This window comes from Pinus tabuliformis, chromosome 7 (assembly GCF_031772625.1).
Source record: "Pinus tabuliformis cultivar Carrire ecotype Pingquan chromosome 7, CPIR1, whole genome shotgun sequence".
NCBI classification, from domain to species: domain Eukaryota; kingdom Viridiplantae; phylum Streptophyta; class Pinopsida; order Pinales; family Pinaceae; genus Pinus; species Pinus tabuliformis.
Genome location: NC_142293.1, coordinates 922,045,624 through 922,060,818, shown reverse-complemented (window position 1 = coordinate 922,060,818; position 15,195 = coordinate 922,045,624). Strand labels below are relative to the sequence as shown.

At 38.6% G+C, this 15,195-nt stretch overlaps 1 pseudogene; it reads right to left on the bottom strand.

Annotated features, from left to right (window-relative positions):
- Positions 1 to 933: 933 nt before the first annotated feature.
- LOC149250663 (replication factor C subunit 1 pseudogene) lies at positions 934 to 2,028 on the bottom strand (annotated as a pseudogene).
- Between the last annotated feature and the right edge of the window lie 13,167 nt (positions 2,029 to 15,195).

Below are 15,195 nucleotides of genomic sequence, written 5' to 3'. Positions count from 1 at the left end.
CGAGAGTGAATCTTAAGGGAGATTTGACCCAGCCATTCTAAGGTCATGTTGAATGTGGTAGTTCCATCTCCAATTGGTTTATTGCATTCATTAATGAGAAATTCATTCCCTTGATTTTCATGTGTAAAGGTATTGATGTATATATGGATTTTTATGGTTGATATGTTTATTGTATTTATGTTCCTACTATGTTGGTTATATGCACATTTTATGACAACATATATGTATGGCTCTCAGCATGTTTTTAATTGTATATGAATGGATAATGTGTCTATAACCTAATAGATGAATATGCAGTAAATGGAATGATGGAAAAATGGTTCATGTCATTCTCGGATAAGTATGAGATTCCTACACTTAATTATGTTGTTTACACCTGTAGGTTACATGTTGATGATATGTTTGATGAAATTCTTGTCGTGGCTAGTAGGGGTCTAGTTAAGGTCTTGATAAACTATTTACTTTAGCATCATTGTTTCACTGTACTTCCTTAATTCTGAGCTTTCATTCCATTATGGGCAGTGGCCTGGGATCTGGACATGAAAAAGTGGCTTAATTCTCGGGGTCACTGGCACATAACTAGAAAGTTTGGTCCACAGTTGCTGGCAAGTAGAACTATGAGAGTGACTTTGGGTTTCTGGTCGCTCCCTTGCCCATAGCATGAGAGCAACTATGGCCTAAGAGACCTAAAATAGTAGTGGGACCCAAGGAGAGTCTGTTTGAGTGGGTGATGTGTCTCCTGAGGGTTTTGTTGATGATGTTAGATGATTGTCTGTGCTGTTACGTCCATTCCACTTCCTTGAGGTAACATAGGAGGTAAAATCTAATCATAGTAGCCTATCATCTCATGTTTACCCAGTTGGCATGGTTGCTTTGGGTAGGCCTGAGAGGAGGGTGTTACAATCTTCAAGGCTCAACTGTAGCTTTCATCCTTTAGGGTTGAAGTTTCAAAGTCAGCATTATCGTTAGAATCCTCCTTGTCCTTTGCAAGTTCATTTCTTTATTCTCCAAAGGATATTCATCAATTGTTGACAAAAGTGAAGCACCTATTTTTTACTTTGAGGTCTTCTTTTTACCAAGGAGGATGGCTAGCAATAAATTAGTCAATCACAAATAATGGGATCATTTCTCATTTTGTTTATATGCCTTAGTTAATGTTACTTTGGCTGGAAGTTATATTTCATCAACAGGATCAGGGTGACCCTAAAATTTTCTTAATCCTATTATTGTATCAAATCCTTCTTTATTAAGGGAGTATTCATCTATGAACTCTACAATAGCTTGAATAGTTTCCTCCTTAAGAAATGCATGCAGAGGCTTGGTTAGTCGCACTACAAGTAATGGAAGATAGTCTAGTCTAAGAGCTTCCCTGGTGGGCTTACAAGCATCATAAATAAGTATATGAACGTAAACATCCTCTAGAAGTCTAGTATTCTTTCCTAATGTAGAAAATAAATTCCCAATTATCCTCCAAATCTATTGAAATTTTGTTCTCCTTAAACAATGACATCCATTAAACCATGCATAAAAAACTACAGTAATGATGGATATTGTGAAAGAACCCATTTGTGAGTGTTTCCACTGACGATACCTATGAATGTGTACATTAATAAAATCTCCATCTACAAAAGGTTATGTTGCATGGCCAATCAAATCCATTTGAATACTTCCATCTCCATCATGACTTGTAGCACTAGACTTATAATTTAAACAGTTTTCCTAAATAAGAAGAGGAACAAGGTCAGGATCACTCAAGCATAAATCCATTCTTTCGTCCATCCTTAGTTTGACTCCCTCATAACCAAGAAACTTGCCCACAAATGGTGTAATACCTCATCTTTTTTACTCTCCAGCAAATGAGCTTTCATGGTCATTGTATTTGATGATTGATGAGGATAGGCTCATATATTGCAATTGATTTAAATTCATTCACATATCTCCATTGACACGTTCTCGTAGTTATAAAATTTTGGCCTCATCAATTTTAATACCTTCCAACTCTAAAATTCATCTCAACTTTTTATCCATCTATGTTAAGGTCCCAAAGGACTACAATATATACCACCCTTTTGAGCTATAAAACTGCTTTATGAAAGCCTCTTGAAAGTTCTCTTTTTCTTCTAAATTTGACTCTTTGTACTCTGATTTCTACTCCTACTCTTTAGAAATAGTCTTTTATTTTTTGGATATAATTTCTCATTACTCTTATAATTGGAGCTTCACTATTGAAAAGATGGACCCAAACTCCCTGGGCCAGATCCTTTCTAAGCACTTCACATTATTAATACTTCATTCTATGTAATGTCTCCAAGGCAATTGAAATCCTTCCCTTTTATTTGTAAATAATCCATTCAAAATAACACAATCGATGTGACTATTTACCAACTAGGCTTGCATTTGAAAGTGAAGATGAACTAGACAAAACATAATGCAGGAATTGACCCTTAGTTTGTCAATTTCTTGCAAGACTCCTTCCTAAACATCGGTCAATAGAGCTCTAATATTTTGAAGGCAATACTTAAAATTTTGCTATAACATAGAGAGAGTTAAAGAGAGTATACCATCCCACAAATTTGATTTCTTTTCTTTGAATAAATTGGAATAATTTATTAGGACCTTCCTCATTGGATGCCAATGCAGTGATCATGTTTAGAAAAGATACAAGCTAGTATGATCTCCCCTAGAAAAAGGCACACATTTCCATAAGGCATCACTCCCTTCTATTCACTTTGGCTTTGATAAGCATTTGTCAATAACTCCAAAAGATATATGAAAGGCTGAGAATGAGTTTCAATATCTTATTGCATATAGAACAAAAATAATAGGCAAATTATTTACATCATTTGATATTTTTCCCTCGTTCCCAATTGTCTTCCCTGTACTTGAAACAACTAAACAGTGTATACCATTTGTAGAATGAGGATAAGTTTTCCTTTTCCTATCATCTTGATACACTTTCGTTGGTAACCACTCAACCACATAGTTCAGCTAGTATTATCTCCTTGATATATTGTTTTCTTCAATATGCCATCCCCCTTGTATGCTTCAATGGTATAAATCAAAAAAAAAATCCACATCAAGTTAAATAGTATCATTGGGAGGCATGGTAGTTAACTTTCCAAAATATACATAATCTAATTGTGCGAGAATTGCAAAAGGTGTTTTCTCCTTTTCCATTATAGAAATGATATAGTCCCATCTTTTAAGAAGTTGACCCCTTTCTGGTGTGAGAGTGGGGAAGGAAAATACCATATATTTGTAATGTGATGCAAAGCTCTTAGTCTTGGCATGCTACATTATTCCTCAAAATAGTGGATAGAGTACTTACAACCCTACATTAATATTATTTTGACCATTAGTAGAAACAAAATCCAAAACGAACAAACTTCCAACAGTGTATGATTGGCATTTTAGCAAAGTCTCTACTATGCAAAGTTGGTTTTGGTGAAGGATTTATTTCATAAGAAATTCATGAAAAAGAGTCACTCCGAAGAGTGATTTTTGTATTCAAGGTGACTAAACCATTATAAAAGCACAACAAAATTATGCACAGAAATATACATGAACTTTACAAGCAAGGGGGCCCAAAAAATTAAAGTGCACAGGGTGAAAATTTTAGGTGGTGTCGTAGCAGTTGCAACAATTGGAAAACCATTGTTAGAATATAGCATATCTACCTTCATCCTTTTAAAATATAGAATATTAATAATGATGTGAGGAGTGATCTAGGTGGATATTGGTGGTCACCCACTTATTCCACCTAGACCTCCATTCGTTTCATCTGTTTCCTTGGTTATTTCGGGTCCTGAACTTCCAGAGTAGTTTTGACCCCCTAAACGGAATTTTTTTGAGGTCCACAATAGACCCCTAGGGGCCTACTAAAAATCTTGTAGTACTTGGAGAGACCTTTCCAACAAGTTATCGTACACACCAAACGGAGATAATATGACCAATTTACAACCCCGTGAAGTTGGTTGCCGAACTAATCCCAATGGGGCCCACAAACCCTTGGCATTCCATCTCCTGGGGTTAAGGTTTTGGTTGTTCAATTTTTTCCCTTGTTTTTCAATAATAAATAGGCCCTTTAGCCTCATTGTAACATAGTTCAGATGCATGTAGTTGTAACATCTCTTCTTATAGATAAACTACCATTGTCGAGCTAGTTCATTTCCATTCTGTTTATAAGCATACTTCAGTATTTTGATAATAATGAAATGAAGTGTTATTTCTACTACATCTCTATATTTATGGTTATATCTATAATTTGTTGTGTTCTTGTTTAAGTTTGGATCAGTGGTATCAAAGTGGTCTTCTCTTTGTTTGTTTTTCTTGCATGTCCCCAATGAGGTCATGGTATAAGGAGTTAGGTAACGAACTGGTTGAACCTTTGCAAGACCAACCTCGCAAACCCCGATGACCTCCCATGGCGAAATACAATAAAGAAGAGGGGGCAAGATATCCTATAAAAATACTGCTCGATGAATCCCTCGAGCGACAGAGGAACGCGATGATTGATAAATTTTCCCAGATCCTTCGACGGTTACCCACAGGTGATGCATTTTCATCCATCAGCCACTCTGGAGTCGCCACTCCTTTTAAGGTACAATTTAACTTCAATATTCCCATATTTGAAGGCCAAATAGATGCAAACACCATAGATAAATGGTTAAATCTATTGGAAGGATATTTTTCATTTCATGAATTTTCTAATCTGGAAAATATTACTTTTGCACTTCTCAAAGCCACCCCACGTGTCAAGGACTGGTGGGAAACCTACTGTGAACAAAAGGACAAGAGGGAATCCTCATTGTTTTCAATCACACCCACTTTGGATTCTTTCTGAGATGCCATCAAGGAATAATATTACCCTGTTAGGAGCTATGAAGATAAACACATCAAGTGGACCATGCTATAGCAAGGAAGGGACCAAGATGTGCCAGAGTTCACAAATGTTTTCCATACTCTTCATACGAAGCTGGGTATCAAGGATTCTGAGCAGCATTTGGTACTCAAGTACTACGGCTATCTACATAGGTACATCTAATATGAGATGGAGTTCCTGGACATCTCCTCGCTCATCACACGTAGTTAATACTGAGCAGAAGTTTAAACAGAAGAAGCGATACATTGGATCTGTGAATCTGAAGAAATGAAAATACGCCCCCAAACCACAAAGCAAAGGACAAAGCCAAGGCAGGGTGTCCCATCACAACTCGTCGAATTTGAAAGCAAAGAACAACACCACGAAGGCAAATAAAGACACGAGAAAATGGTGTGAGCTCCATAATATCTCCACTCACAACACAACTGAATGCCTAGCCAAGCAGTCACTGGTGGTTGACCTGAAGGCTTCCAAATCATACGCATGTTCTGACTCTAAGTCAGAACCCAACAAGGGGAATGACAAAGGGAAGTAAATCATTGACATAGAGCCTAGTGCCACCATAGCAACTACCAAGATCCAAAAGAATGGGCTTGAAGATCCAAAGGAGGGGGGATGCCTCTTCCACTCATAGATATGGGTGAAGGTTTCTCCGTTGTAGTTCATTGTCGACAATGGGAGCCAAAAGAACTTCATTTCGGCAGAGGTCGTCAAGAGGCTCGGCCTCTTGACTACAGCACATCTGCATCTCTACACCATCAGGTGGCTTCACCAAGGATGATATCTTCATGTTAGTCAGCAATGTCACCTTCCCTGTAGCATCAAGCCCTTCACGGATGAGGTATTGTGTGATGTTTCTCCTCTTGAAGTTTGTGACGTATTATTAGGACAACTATACTTGTGAAAGCAGCATGTTTTATATGAGTCTTGATCTGATAATGAGATCTTAGACAATTATTACAGTATTACAGACTCATGTGCATGGATTTGCCTATGTTACTTTGTGCAATGGATCGATAAGATTGTGAAATACATAGGCAATGAAGCAGTTAAAGAACATAATAGACAAACACACATAAACATAGCAAGTTTAATAAGGAATTCACCCAACACTCCTGGGCTACATCTCCTGATCTAGCCTTCAGTGGTGACCTCTCTATTATGTCTTCAGAAGCATATTTTTTACAAAAGTGAGCTCAATTTGAGTCTCACACACAACAAATACAAAACAACAAGGCTTTACTTGGATTCCCCAAGTCTTTCTAGGTACATAAACTCTCCTCACTGACTCTTTGTCTCTGTTTTCTCTTTGTCTCAACACTTCTTGTCTACGTTTCTATCAGTCTGTGGCTTTAAATCCAATCGGCATTGTCTATTCGTTTCTCCTTCTCGAGCTCTCTGGCTTCCCAGCCTCTGTCCACTCAGATCCCCCTCTAAGCATTAGAAATCATGGCATAACGTCTTCAGGGAAGGTTGCCACCTGTTCTGCAATGGAAGAGACCATCGGGCCTTTAAATCCCCAAAAATAACATCCTTTGTTTACACAGAGAAATACATTAAAAAATGTGAAAATCCACCAATCTGTGGTTTATCGGAATTGAAATGTTATAAATTCCACCTTATAACTCCTATTAGGTCTGCCTTTATATCGCTTATCGCATCTCCACCGTTGATCTGAGGACTCTTGATCCAATGGTTGAGATTCATTTCGGGCGACCCATGCATACGGGAGTTAACCGCCCTAAAAGGGTGGTTTTCTCTCTCTGGCACCTAGACACATTGCAGCCAATGTATGGGGTTGGGCGAAGCTTGGCCAAAACCACTTACCTCCTACGGCCCGCCCGAAATCTCGCTTGTTTCATGATTCCCCTTTGTATTTTAAAAGTACATGAAAACATTGAAAAACCCCATAAAATGGCTTTAGACAGACTTGAAATATTATATATTTGCAATCATAAACCCTTTCGGGTCCGGTTTCATCGCATCGGCACATTTCCTTCGTATTTCGTTTATTTAACGAAAAATGCAAATACAAAGGAAAATGTCATTTTCCAAATCTCAAAATATATGAAATATCACCTATATCTCCAGCGGGTGTGGCTATCACGAGTTATGTTTATATCAGCCCCGCTCCATTGTAATGCTCCGATGCGATGAGATTGATAGCAATCGCATATTGCACATACCCGTGGGCCATTTTTAAGCGCTCCTTTGTGGTTTGCCGACGTGATATTGCGATTCAACTTGGGTCGTCAATCTGCACGCTTGATCGACAGTCTTCGTTGACCCCTCTGATTACCGTCGCATATTCCATGTGGTCTCCGCCGATAGCCTCCGCTTGCCACCGCCGATTGCGATTTTCCAATCGAATCTAGACCATTGATTAGTCAAATCCGACGGCTCCTGTGCATTGCTCCGTTGACCTCCGATAGGCTTCATTTCACTGTTTTCTTTATGTTTTTTCCTCCCAATAGTGTTATCCAACTTTTCTAAAAGTTCTTCTCATGTGATAGTTTTGATCTTTAGAAGACTTAGAGGGTTTTCTAGGATCCATTTGGATCACACCTTCCCACTGAAAAAGGCTTTTGAACCACCAAAAGTTGGTTTTTAAGCATCAATGAAGTGAGGATACAGCTTCCTCACTTGTCCAATCTCTATCCATCTTGCACTGCTTGGTTTTGAACCCTTGAGACTGATTCTGAGGTACTAAACAACCCTCTGCGCGTAGTTCTCACCTTCCTGTCCAGAACTGTATCTTCTTGCAACTCATTGAGATATTTAGGCAACGAATCATCAATAGAAGTCAACTAACTTTGCTCTTCAGGATCTTCAATCAATGAAGGTTCATATAGTCTCAAGTTTTTTGCATTAATGACTGAATAGATATGCATATAAGCTGGCAAATCAAGGCGAAAAGTGTTCTCACCAATTTTCTCAAGTATCTTGAAAGACCCATACCTTATTGGCTTCAGCTTCTTTCCTTCACCATGCATTCTGTCTTTGCTAATGTACATCCAGACTTGATCACCAACTTGGAAGCTATGCTCAATTTGATGCTTATCATGCCTTGCCTTGTACTTGGTCTGGCTTCTTTCCAGCTATTCCTGCACTGCCTAGTGAATTTCTTGCATCTGTTCAATGAACTTGGTTGCTTTGTCCACATCATTGTGTCCATCAACTGCTATGTCTTTACTAAAGACAAAATCCAAGGGAGACCTTGGTGTAAAACCAAAACAACTCTCAAAAGGAGATCTCTGTGTAGAAGAGTGTTTAGCATGGTTGTAAGCATGTTGCAAATAACATAAATGCTCATCCCAGAGCTTGGGATGCTTGTTGCAATAGCCTCTAAGCGACTGGATCACTGTCCTGTTGACCACCTCTGTTTGGCCATCTGTTTGTGGATGAAATGTTGTGCTCTTTTCCAATCTGGTGTCCATCAACTCCCATAGACTTGACCAAAACTTCCCAACAAATCGGAAATCTCGATCAGAGACAATAGAAGTGGGTAACCCAAAATGAACCCATACATGCTGAAAGAACAAATTTGTTGTTTGTTCAGCTGTAATCTTCTTATTACAAGGTATTAAAATACACATTTTGCTGAACCTGTCCACAATAACATATAAATAATCATGACCTTTTCTAGATTTTGGCAGTCCCCCAACAAAGGCCATGGAAGCACTTTCCCAAGGACAAGAAGGAACTGGAAGTGGAGTGTACAAGCCTAGTTTTCTATTGTTGGGCTTGCTTTTAGCACACATGGTACACCCTTTAATATATCTAGAAACTGTTTCATGCATTCTTGGCCAATAACAGAATCTTTGCAGCTGTGCAACTGTTTTACTTACCCCAAAATGACCTGATATTAGAGAAGTATGTGCTTCTTGGATTATATTAACTTTTTCAGTCTGAGGAATGCATAACTTTCCCAAATTATATAAGAGTTGGTCCTTAACATGATAATCCAATTCTTCTACTTGTTTTCCATGACTTAAAGTTGCATATACATCTTTAAAATCTATAACTTGAGCATATTGTTCAATGTAGATTTCATGCAATACTGAGTTATGCCTAAGTATATAGATGCATTTATGATTGGTCTTGATAACCTATCTACGACTTTATTGTGTATGCCCTTCTTATATCTGATGAAAAGATGAAACTGTTGTAGAAAACCCATCCACCTAGAGTGTCTTGATTGTTGCAATTTAGTTTGTGAGTGCAAATATTGAAGTGGTTGATGATCTGTATGTATAATTATTTCCTTGCCCAATAGGTAATGTTTCCACTTTTTCACACTCTACAATAATGCATACAATTCTTTATCATATGTGGGATAATTAACTACTACATAATTAAATGTCTCAAAATGATAGCATATGGGTTTATTGTGTTGCATCAACACTGCTCCCATGGCATAGTCACTGGCATCTGTTTCAATCTCAAATGGTCTTTGAAGATCTGGTAATGCTAGTACTGGTGTTGTACTAATTTTTTCTTTCAAGGTGTCAAAGGATTTCTACTGTTTTCCCCCCCACTGAAACACCTTGTTCAATCCTGTCAAAGCATGTAAGGGAGCTGCAATCAAGGAAAAGTTAGAAATAAACTTTCTCGAATATTGTGTTGCTCCTAGGAAGCTCCTAACTTTTGTAGCAGATTTGGGTTTAGGCCAGTTCACAATGACTTCGACCTTAGAGGGATCTGTCTTCAATTCACCATCCCCTACAATATGACCCAAATAATTTAAATATGTTTTTCCAAATTCACATTTTGATAACTTAACATAGAGATTTTCTCTTTCCAAAACATCTAGAGTCTGCTTTACATGCTTCAAATGTTCGTCCCATGTTTTACTTAAAGCAAGAATGTCATCTAAATATACAATTAAAAAATCATCAATAAAAGGTCGGAGTACATCATTCATAACTCTCATGAAAGTGGCAGGAGCATTAGTTAAGCCAAAAGGCATAACTAGCCATTCGTACAGCCCTTGTTTTGTTTTGAAAGCAGTCTTCCATGCATCTTGTTCTGCTACTCTGACCTGATGATAGCCACTACGCAATTCCAACTTGGAAAAGTAAACAACTTCTTTCAATTGATCTAATAGATCATCTATGTAAGGAAGAGGATAACGATTCTTGATCGTTATTTTATTCAGTGCTCTGTAATCAATGCACATCCTCCACGAACCATCTTTCTTTCTCACCAACACAATTGGATATCCACATGGTGATGTGCTTGGTCTTATGAACCCTTTCTCGAGCAGCTCCTGCACCTGCTTCTTGATCTCTACATTCTCTAAAGTGGATAACCTGTACATTCTGATGTTAGGAAATGGAGCATCTTGCTGCAAATGAATATCATGTACTATTTCCCTTTTGGGTGGCAGACCTTTAGCTTCTTTAAATAGGATATCATATTCTGAAACAAATTTTTCTAAATCAACTTTTTGTTTAGCATCACAGCCTTGAAATATATTGGTTTTATCAGGGTTATTTTCCTTTACAACCATTAGTAAAAATTGCTTGCATGAATTTACAATCCTTTTCATCTACACTGATTTTATGAGAGTGTAGTTATTTTTGAGCTAATGAGCTCTTACAATATATTCTATTCCATATTTTGTGAGTTGATACTTATTTTCAGTTCTATAGAAAATGGCTTTTCTATCATGCAAGTAAGGACTTCCTAAAACAATACCACATATATCCAAGGGAACTATATCTAACTCAACCTCATCTACAAATTTTGACCCAAAAGAAAACCTAAGTTTACATTGTCTAGTCACTTGTAGCTTTGCTTTATCACATACCCAACCTAATGGATATGGCTTCTTGTGAGGTGTGGTTAGTAGTCCCAACTTCTTTACAATTGCTTCAGAAATCACGTTTACTTTTGATCCACTATCAAATAAAGTATCAATATTTTGATGCTTGGAAATAACTCTAATATGAAAAAGCTCATGCATTTTCCTCTCATTTTCTTCATTATCAATAGATTGTGCAGAATTACTAGTAGATGCTTCGGAATTTTTACCTTCTATACCTATGGCTGTGATTGTTGTTTCATCACCTGAGTCTGACCCCAAATATTTTTCAATAGCAGCAGTAGTCTTCTTCTTCTTGCCATTGAACTTCTTGGGTTTCAGCTCTAGATGCAAAGACCAACAGTGTTCATCATCATGTCCATGCTTCTTGCAGTGAGTGCATGAAGGTTTGTCTTTCTATACAACGTTTGCCTTCCTCTCCTTCCATTTCTGCTTCCTCTTTTCCTTGTTCTTGCTTTCAGCGGATTTTGATGATCCCCCAATCTTTGGGTTCACATTCTTGCCTCTAGCCTCTATATGTGTAGCCTAAACTGATACCTCATCAATGCTAGTAGGGTTAAACATGAGAATGGTGTGCCTCAAATAGCTACGCAGACCACCTATATACTTCAACAAAGTTTTAGGTGAGTCTAGAGAAATGCCTAGAATTAAAGCTCTTTTTCTAAATTCTTGGGTATAGCTTGTACACTTTGCCCCTTTAATTGCTGAAGAGTTTTCCAACTCATCATTGCTTGCTGCATATAAGCTATTGGATAGAATTTTTTTTTTTGGCAGAAACAAATTCACTCTAGGTAGAAAGAATTTTACCATGCTTCTTCAAATCAGCTTATGTCCTACCTTCCCACCACACTCGGACAATTCCTCCAAGGCGAAGGCTAGCCAATTGAATCTTTCTCCTTTCTGAATTGATGTTCTGCACCCTGCAATATTCAATCTTTCTAATCAAGTTATCTAGCTTTTCTGCATTTAATTCTCCATCATATATTAGCAAATCAAATTTTACATCTAATTTAATCAAAGATGTTTTCTTCTTTTTATTTTCAGGGCTAGAAGGAGGTGTTGAAGGAGGAGTCTCTTCCCTTTTCCCTTTGCCTTCTGAATGGCCATCTAGAAGAGGCTCCTCTATTCCTTTGTCTTGTTTGGAGGTTGAAGTACTTTCACCTCGACCTTTCTTAAATTCCCAATACATCTCTTCTACCATGGCTCTCATGGTCATGAAACTGTCCATGAACTGAGAGTCTGATTCCAAGGGAATTTCTTCTGCCATTTCCTCCTAGGATAGACTCTTCCAATTTTTGGGTTAGCCAACCAGTTCTCCTTCTCCTACTTTGAGCTTTGACCTAGTTAGCATTCAACAATCCAGCACAAGCTTGTCTAACCTTAGCAACCTAAAGCTCTGATACCACTTGATCTGATAATGAGATCTTAGACAATTATTAAGGTAGTACAGACTCATGTGCATGGATTTGCCTATATTACTTTGTGAAATGGATTGATAAGATTGAGACATACATAGACAATGAAGCAGTTAAAGAACATAATAGACAAACACACATAAACACAGCAAATTTAATAAGGAGTTCACCCAACACTCCTGGTCTACGTCTCTTGGTCCAGCCTTCAGTGGTGACCTCTCTATTATGTCTTCAGAAGTAGATTTTTTACAAAAGTGAGCTCAATTTGAGTCTCACACACAACAGATACAAAACAACAAGGATTTACTTGGATTCCCCAAGTCTTTCTGAGTACACAAACTCTCCTCACTGACTCTCTGTCTCTGTTTTCTCTTCATCTCAGCACCACTTGTCTCTGTTTCTGTCAATCTGTGGCTTTAAAGCCAATCGGCGTTGTCTGTTTGTTTATCCTTCTCGGGCTCTCTGGCTTCCCAGCCTCTATCCGCTCAGATCCCCCTCTAAGCGTTAGCAATCATGGCATAACATCTTCATGGAAGGTGGCCACCTGTTCTACAATAGAAGGGACCATCGAGCCTTTGAAATCCCCAAAAATAGTGTCCTCTGTTTACACAGAGAAATACACTAAAAACTGTAAAAATCCACCAATCTGTCGTTATCGGATTTGAAATGTTATAAATTCTGCCTTATAACTCCTATCAAGTCTGCCTTTATATCTCTTATCGCATCTCCACCATTGATCTAAGGTCTCTTAATCCAATGGTTGAGATTCATTTCGGGCGGCCCATGCATACGGGAATTAACCCCCTGAAAAGGGTGGTTTTCTCTCTCCGGTGCCTGGACATGTGGTAGCCAGTGTATGGGCTTAGGCAGAGCCCAACCAAAACCACTTACCGCCTACAGCCTGCCCAAAATCCCGCTTGTTTCGTGATTTCCCTTTGTATTTTAAAAATACATGAAAACATTGAAAAAACCCATAAAATGGCTTTAGACGGACTTGAAATATTATATATTTTCATTCATAAACCATTTCAGGTATGGTTTCATCGCATCGGCACATTTCCTTTGTATTTCATTTATTTAACGAAAAATGAAAATACAAAGGAAAATGTTGTTTTCTGGATTTCAAAATATATGAAATAAAATGCAAATACAAAGGAAAATGTTGTTTTCTGGATTTCAAAATATATGAAATATCACCTATATCTCCATCGGGTCCAACTATAGCGAGTTATGTTTATATCGGCCCTGCTCCATTGTAATGCTCCGATGTGATGTTGCGATGCGATTGATCGCAATCGCATATCGCATATCGCACATACCCCCAAGCCATTTGTAAGTGCTCCTCTGTGGTTTGCTGACGCGATATTGCGATTCAACTTGGGCCGTCAATCTGCGTGCTTGATCGACGGTCCTCGTTGACCCCGCTAATCATTGTCGCATATTCCATGTGGTCTCCGCCGATAGCCTCCACTTGCCACCATCGATTGCAATTTTCCTATTGGATCTGGACCATTGATCGACCAGATTCGACGGATCCTATGCATTGCTCCGTTGACCTCCGATAAGCTTCATTTCACTATTTTCTTTATGTTTTTCCCTCCTGAGAGTGTTATCCAACTTTTCTAAAAGTTCTTCTCATGCTATAGTTTTGATATTTAGAAGACTTAGAGGGTTTTCTAGGATCTATTTGGATCAAGTCTAGACCTCGCTCTGTGATTATTACTTTGGGCAATAAGTTGCACATGATACCGAAGTTAGCCTTTCCTACCGCCATCTCTTTGATCACTGCAAAGCAATGCAGTAAGATCATTTCCCAGACCAGGAAATTTATTTTCCTTATGATTCACCCTCGGGGCAAGAAGAAGGTTGTGGCCACGACTTCCATACAGGGATCCTCCGCACAGCAGCAGTAGATGGATAAGGTTGTGGATGAGTACAAGTACATTTTTGCCTCACCTATAGGGCTACCTATGTAGTATCAAGTCAAGCACTCCATCGATCTAACCCTGGGCACGCCTCTACCCAATGGACTAATCTATCAATGCTTTGTTCTAGAGAATGATGAGATCAAATGGTAGATTCAGTAGTTGTTGTAGAAAGGGCACACCAAGCCAAGCTAATCACCCTATGGGAGCCAGATTGTATTGGTATAGAAGAAGGACGGGACTTGGAGACTCTATATTGAATATCGGGTGCTTAACAATATAATTATTCGGAATAGGTACCCAATCACACAGATTGATGACCTTCTCGAACAGCTCAAGGAATCCAAATATTTCAAAAAGATTGACTTGAAGTCTAGTTATCACCAAGTGCCTATCGAACCCTCTGATATGTGGAATACTACCTTCAAATCCAAGGAGGTCCTTTTCGAATGGTTGGTAATGCTTTTTAGGTTGACGAATGCCCCCGCAACCTTCATGAGATTTATGGGCGACATCTTGCGACCCTTCACCAATGCATTCGTGGTGGTGTATTTAGATGATATATTGATCTTCAGCCAAAGTTTGGAAGAGCACCTCCACCATATTCGACTGGTCCTTCAAACCCTGTGACAACACAAGTTGTGTGCCAATTTAGATAAATGCACTTTCGTCATGACCCAGATTCAATATCTGGGGTAATCATTGATGAGAAGGGTGCGCATGTGGACCCATCCAAGATACAATTCAATCAGGATTGGCCAGCTCCAACCACTCTAACAGAGCTTTGTAGCTTTTTGGGTCTTGCCAATTTATACTATGGGTTCATGTTGAGGTTCTCTCATATCACTGGCCCTTTAAGTCAAGTCACCAAGGAAGGAGTGAAAGAAAAAAAAATTGGTCTGAAACCCAATAGAAGGTGTTTGCTGAGTTGAAGCATCGCCTCTGTTCTGCACTAATGCTCACATTACCAGACTTGCAACAACCATTTGAGATTGAGACATATGCCTCCGACTATGTTATTAGTGCAGTTCTTACTCAGCAGGGGCATCCCACTTTCAAACACAGTCCGAAAGCATCCCACTTAAAACAAAGAAATGTATTCCATTGTCCAGGTTTTCCATCAATGGAAGTATTACATTCTGGGGG